Source organism: Brassica oleracea, chromosome C8, assembly GCF_000695525.1.
Source record: "Brassica oleracea var. oleracea cultivar TO1000 chromosome C8, BOL, whole genome shotgun sequence".
Lineage (NCBI taxonomy): Eukaryota > Viridiplantae > Streptophyta > Magnoliopsida > Brassicales > Brassicaceae > Brassica > Brassica oleracea.
The window spans coordinates 32,235,510-32,242,603 of NC_027755.1; positions in this window are offsets into that span (position 1 = coordinate 32,235,510).

A 7,094-nucleotide genomic window follows, 5' to 3' on the forward strand; every position below is an offset into this window, starting at 1 on the left:
TACTAGTTTCTGTTCCTTTTGACGTTCTTTCAGTATGGTATGTTCTTTCAACCATTCGGCTAATCACAAATCATGGTTTGAACATTGAACCAAAGACAATTGATTTATATTAGGGGTAGGCACTGATGGAATATCCTATATCTAATCTAACAATACTAAAAAGCTAATATCCTCCACTCTAAAGCTATCCACGTCAGTATAAAAAATCAACTAATAGTGAAGCTTCGTTTTGCTACGTCAAACCGTCTTTGAAGTTATAATCGGGCCACACTTATGTGGGCTGATATAAAATCGAAGTGGCCCATTTTAAATACATATGATTTAATGTCTGGTTTGGTTATCACGTGGAGATGATGAAGACGAGACGTTTGGTTCTGTTTTTCTTCTCATTTACATAAAGTCTCTCTGATATTTTTGATTCCGTCTCTTTCCTCTCCTTCTCTATATCGGGAACAAGATCGAGATTGAAAAAAAAATTGTGAGACATGGTTGAGACCAGTCGTAGCTCTTCATCTTCCAAGAGTTTCTCTTCTTCTTCTTCATCCCCTGAAGTGTCTTCTCATCTCCACGCCCTACCATGCGATCTAAGGTCAACATCCATGCTGCTATTTAATCTGTACGTTAGTTCTTATCCGAATCTGAGTTTCTTTTTTTTTTGTTTCAAATCTGATTTTCGATTTTTTTTTAAACTTAGGTAGCGGCGGCGGAACCGGCGGGGTCTTCGTCGGCGAGCGAGGTTCTGGTTGAGAAATAAGGACCGGTTTCAGATCCTCGATTCGGAATCTGGAGAGTCGGAGCTTGGATCCTCTGATCCGTAAGCTATGGATGCAGAGAAGCCTGTTTTAACCGATGTGCCTGTGATGGAGATCTCTCTTGAAGCCGACACAAACCCTGAAGCCGATGTGGTGGTGACACCTACAATAGCAGGTTTGGTAGTCTGTCTCACGATTTTGTCTCATTAATTATGATTTCTAATGTTTTTGTGGATCTAGGTGAAGTGGTGACGGATGGTGAGAAGTCGAAGGCAGGGAAGAAGCTAGCTAAGGCTCCACGGGCAAAGCTACTTTCTCAGTATTCTCAGGTGGGTCAAGTTTCATCAGTGATTGTTTTTTTATTGGTTTGATCTAATAGTCTGCTAATTGCGCCTTTAGGGTTTAGCAGTGTGCTGTTCGTGTAATATTTTTAGTAAAGGTTTGGTCTTTCAGTTCATGAGCAACGAGTTTAGTTGTCTGCATGTCCGTTTCTTTTATATTTTTTCCGGCATAACCCATAAGTATGTTGTTATGTATGTGTCTTTGTGACTTTTTTTTGTGTCTGCAAGTTGCCGTATACATAACATTTATGAATTCACTATAAAACATCTAATATAGCATATTTCTCGCGCTAACAATGTACATATTTCTTGTAGTGAGCAGTGTGCACTTCGTGCTAAAATTATTGTTGTGAAGGTTTGGTCTTTCAGTTCATGCCCAACGAATTTAGTTCACTTCATGTTCGGTTCTTTTATATTTTTCCGACAGAACTATGTTGTTATGTCTGATACTTTTCCACTTCTTGACTACGATACTTCTGTTTCTAACTGTCCTAAATGCTTTTTTCTATGTAATTTCAGAACCCACACCATATCATGAGGGGCCATGTATTCACTGTTGGGTGCCGAGGATGTGATTTATCTATCAAAGACCAATATATGTCCAGCACCCTGTGTGAAATCAAGCAGTCTGATGTAAGGACATCTTATTTGCCCCTTTTTGATGAGTCTCTCTAAGGACAAAAGCCTTTTTCTTACGTAATTATTGTTGCAGCAGGAGGTCCGTCGGTTGCAACTCTGGAGATAGGTATGTCTCACCACCTTCTCTTCTCTGTTAAGCAAAACGATATATGATAAGCATTGTCTGAAACATTTACCACCCAATTGACTTTACTTATTACATGGTTAGAAGAAGACATGAGATTCATGAAGAAATCCTTACCTTTGTCACAACCAACCACCAAGGTCAGCAATTCATAACAAACCAACACCACAAAAAGCAATGGAGTAGTGAATCAACCAACACAACCGAACTTTGAAGATGAAGAGCAGAGCCGCAAACGCTATGTAAGTGATAGTTGGAAGTCTTGTAAACCGTCGTTCTCACTTAGATTTTGTACCCCACATTACAAGCTCTGTGCAATAACTATTTCCCTATATTTCATCTTTATCCTTTTTGAATGTACTGCAAACTATCTCCGACTGTGAGCAGAGTTATGTGCATTTTAATTAAAAGAATGTTTACGGGCTTTTGCATCTTGGAAAACAATGGTGTGGTTTACTTCATGCATGAATACATTCAGATTATAACATGGAGTTTATACAATGCATCAAACTAGCTCCCATTACCTTCGGATGTCCTCTTCTTTAAGAAATGCGCTTATATTTTAACTTACCAACTACTTAAGAAATCTCAAATTTATTCAAGCCCAATAATTAATGGGACTTAATTTCTTTAGGCCCATTAAGCAATGGATGTAAACGTGAAACTTAGTTTACAAGGGAAAGCCTTCGAAGCTTTGTCCGCTATCTTATAGGCGTTTGAGTTTAAAGTATGAAACTCAATATATTTGAAAAAGCGATAGTATACAAGTAACCAAACCATAGTTGGAATTTCTTACGACTTATATATATGGTCCGATATCTTGGTTTCTCCCAACAATAGTTAATACACATGAGTGTAAATAAATGTACATGAACCAAAGGAAAATATTAAAAATTGTAATACCAATAAATATTTATAAAAAAAAATCCTCATAATAGTAAAAATGACAAATTAAAAAAATTTAAAATATATAAACCACGTGTACATAAAACATATGATTAATTTCTATCGCGACCGGATGGACTTTACTTATGATTAATAATTTAGTTTCATGATAACCCAATATATAAGACAAAATATAGTTGAATCGTAACTTATAATTAACTATTTTTTGTACATTACACATTTGCTCATCTTTCCATATGTATTTTAGATAGTACAAATGATAAATTGTCAGTTTTACTCATTTCTGATTCAGTATATGGTTATATCAAGGGATGTAATATATGTGCATTATATATATTAAATATATTATTGACATTTGTCTAATTCCGGGCGTAGCCCGGACAAAATCTCTAGTATATATAAAGTTAAAAAATTACATCAACTTTATATATATAAAAAGTTAAAAACAGAACCTAAAAATAAACATAAATTTGGGCAAACATTTTCTTTTAAAGAATATTAAATTAATTCAACGAAAAAATACAGTTTACAACCGAAATTGCTTGTTTGAGTCTGAAACGAAAAACAAGCTTTACATTACAGAGATTAATTATCTAAAAGAGAACTACGTTCCCATGACCCCTTGGTAAGCCGAGTTGTGTCGATGATCCATGTTGGAAATGGAGTTTCGAATCTGTTTATCAATGAGTTTTATTAGCCCCGATGCAGGCTTGTGATCTTCCCCAAACTTTCTGCCATTGCGTTCCTTCCATATAACATGGCCCAACATTTCTCACTATTACAAATGCATTCACTATATGAAGTACTCCTAATGTCTTAGAGAAGAACAACACCATGGGTCCTAATATTTTTTTTTTTTTGAACAACCAAATGAATTCATAAAAGCCTTAAACAGGCAAAGAGTGAGTGATACAAAGAGCTGATTTAGCCAAACCATCAGCAATGGAGTTCAAGGTTCTTGGAATAAACGAAAACTGAATAGAGCTAAAAACAGAGGATAGAGACTTGATGTCCAAATAGATTCCGTAGATTTCCATTGGACTTTTTTTCGAGAGCAGTGCATTAATGAGCACTTGATTATCTGACTGAATGCAGATTTTGGTGAAGAGGAGAGACTGGGCATGCACCAGAGCCTCCCGGACAGCTATCGCCTCTGCCATAAGTGGGGAAACAACAAACGTTCAGAGTATGATTCTTGTTAGGCCTGGGCATTTCGGGTATCGGTTCGGTTATTTCGGGTTTCGGGTAGTTCGGATAGGGGCTAGAGGATCCATTTAGTATTTGACCTATTTTCGGTTCGGTTCGGTTCGTTTCGGATAGTTTCGGGTTCGGTTCAGATAATAAATGTAGGAACCGGAAAATATCTGGAAACAGTTTGATTCTCATTTGGATCCGGTTCGGGTTCGGATAGTTCGGGTAGTTCGGATAATTTGGATAAAATATCGGTTATTTAAGGTAAAATATCAAATAATTAGGATGATTTAGATAAAAATGGATATTTCGGATTACTTTGGATATTTCGGATAAAACTATCCGGATAGTTTCGGGTAGTTTGGATACTTTATAATAATTTAGTTATCATAAACTATTTTCAGATACTTTTAATAGAATTTTAAATAAAAAATATATATTTAGTGATGTTATATGTATATATAATTAATATTTTTATATATTCGGGTATCCGTTCGGTTCTCGGTTCGGTTCCGGTTCGGTTCGTTATTTCGGATATAAAAATATAGGAACCGTTCAGGTATTTGAGGGTATTGGTCCGGTTCCGGTTTCAGATATTTCGGTTCTTCGGTTCCGGATATTTTGCCCAGGCCTAATCCCTGTTCCATAATGCTTCCTGTCTCGTTTTTGAACACCCAACCACACCCCGCCATCTTATCTTGGATACGCCATGCTGCATCAGTGCAGCATACTATAGTGTGAGGCGCTGACTGTCTTTGGGTGTAGGAATATGCCAGGCTCATAGCTTTTAGCGGTTGCGCTTCAATCCATTCCTTTGCCAATCTTAAAGCTTTGCAAACAATATCAGCTGGGCAAATGTTAGTAAGTTCGAATATCAGAGCATTCCTAACTAGCCAAATACTCCTAATATATTAATTCATAAATATAGGTTTTAATCGATGACCGTTAAAAGATTAATATAAACAAAGAAGAAATGATTAAAGATGAACCAAATAAAGGAATGTTTTTATTCTATAATTCTCTAAATTAAAAAGAATGAGAAGGAATATCTGACGAAAAAACATTTCTTAAATTGAGTCAAATTTAAAGAATGGAAAAGAATACACTATTTACCCTGGTTTCTTTCGGTTACCATTCAGACACATGGACAAAAAATAGTTATGGGTACTGGGTACGATAGTTAAAGCAAAATTATTTTAGTTAAAAAAACATAAAGCTTAAAAACAAACGTTTCAAAAAAAGTATCTAAAAATCTGTTAGAAAAGACTCCCTCTCTCAGAGTCTAATATTTCCATCGATCTCCGTTGAAACCACGTCCGATTATAGAATCCGTAAGATATGTAGCTTTGTGTATTACCTGCAGTCACTATTAGATCTGCATGTTTTTCTTTTGCGCATCTTAGCTGTTTATGTGTTAATGTCCCTTTGTGCGGAACCTCGCGCAGATGCTACAACATGAGTCTTCTGGGACGCCAAGGACTTCGAACTCTCTTCTTTTGAGGATTTAATTTCATTTAAGGAGGGAGTCGAACGTTCTCTACGCAGAGAGCTTTTTTCTGGTGGCGTCAGAAGATACGTTTGATTATTATGGTGCAGCCGGAATGGATATCTCAACTTTAGGTGAGAAACGTATGAGGCTTAATAATATGTTACAAGACATGATTACCTGGGCGGTGTGGCATAAACGCGCAGGAGGAGAGAAAAATTTGATGGTGATTTCAAAAGCTATACCAGACGAAGAAGAGTCGGACTTCGTCACTCTTCTCGAGTCTATGTGTTTAAGAGATTACAATGTCGTCTTAGTAGTGCCTGATGACTGCCTAGAGAAATATTTTTCTTTTCCTGAACCATGCTTGGCTTGGTATTGATCAAAGATATGTGCTGGTGGTTTCGCTATCGACAGCGTAGTTGATCCGGCGGGGAGCTCACAAGATGTGAAGCGTCGTGAAAGGGAAACTGACGCTGACGAAGAGAACTAATGTATCTAGCTTAAGTAGTGTGATACAAATGTTAGATCCAAGGGATACTGATGCTGACGTAGAGTACTATCTAGCGAGTGAGATCCTTTTACGAACGTTGTATTCCTGTTTTGATTTAAATTATTCAATTAATAACAAAAGCTCTAGGGACATACTCTTTGCGTCCTAGCTCCTATGAAATTAATCATTCCAGAATATCGCACAACATTAGTTCAGTTACATTATACTTGACCGGAAAGAGTGAGGTATTGTACCACATCATCTGGGCTAGCTAGGCGTTATCTTGGTAAGTGTGATACTTCTTACGCAATTCAGATACAAGGTCTTGGTCCATAGGCTTGATAACTTGATGTAATTTCTAAACTTACGTTTGTATCATGAGATCGTATTAATATGATGTTATGGCATTCTGAGTCTCAAATCGAGTCTAAAATATACATGTTTTTGTTGCTTTTGACGTTCTTAGTATGGTACGGTACTTGCTCAACACTGAGACTCACAAGTCACACCAACGTTCCAACGAGGTTATAGTTAGACTCAATGAGACCGCCTTAACAATATCTAAAGATCTTTCCTGGGATAACCTCTGCCTTCAAATTGCTGGTTATTACTCTTGCTTTTATTATGACTTGTCACTAATCTTGATTAGTCTCCTTAATCTCTTCTGTTATGACTTGTCAGTAATCTTGGTGTTTCTTCATGTTTCATCAGAAACCAAGTTGATTGGTTGTGTATTAAAATTTAAAATGTAATAAAATAAAATACAACTAGGTTAAGATCCGCGCCTTACGCGGGATCAACATTATATATATAAATTATTTTATGTATTAAATATTTTTACATATTATGAAATAATAAATATATATTAAATAATTAAAAGTCAGTAACTATTAAATATATAATTAAATTGGTGTGAACATATAAATCAATTTTATTAATCCAAAAAATATTTTTTTTTATATTTGATAGGATATGTAATTAAATTTAAATGATACTAACATAGATAATATATTTTAGTATATTTTTAATATTAATGTCTATTAAATGATGATTTCTACTCATATAATTTTTTTGATCATTTGTATCTTTTATAGAAAAAAATTTAAATTATTGATAACAAAATTTTCATTGTGTGATTAATAGTTTTAGTAATTTATAATTT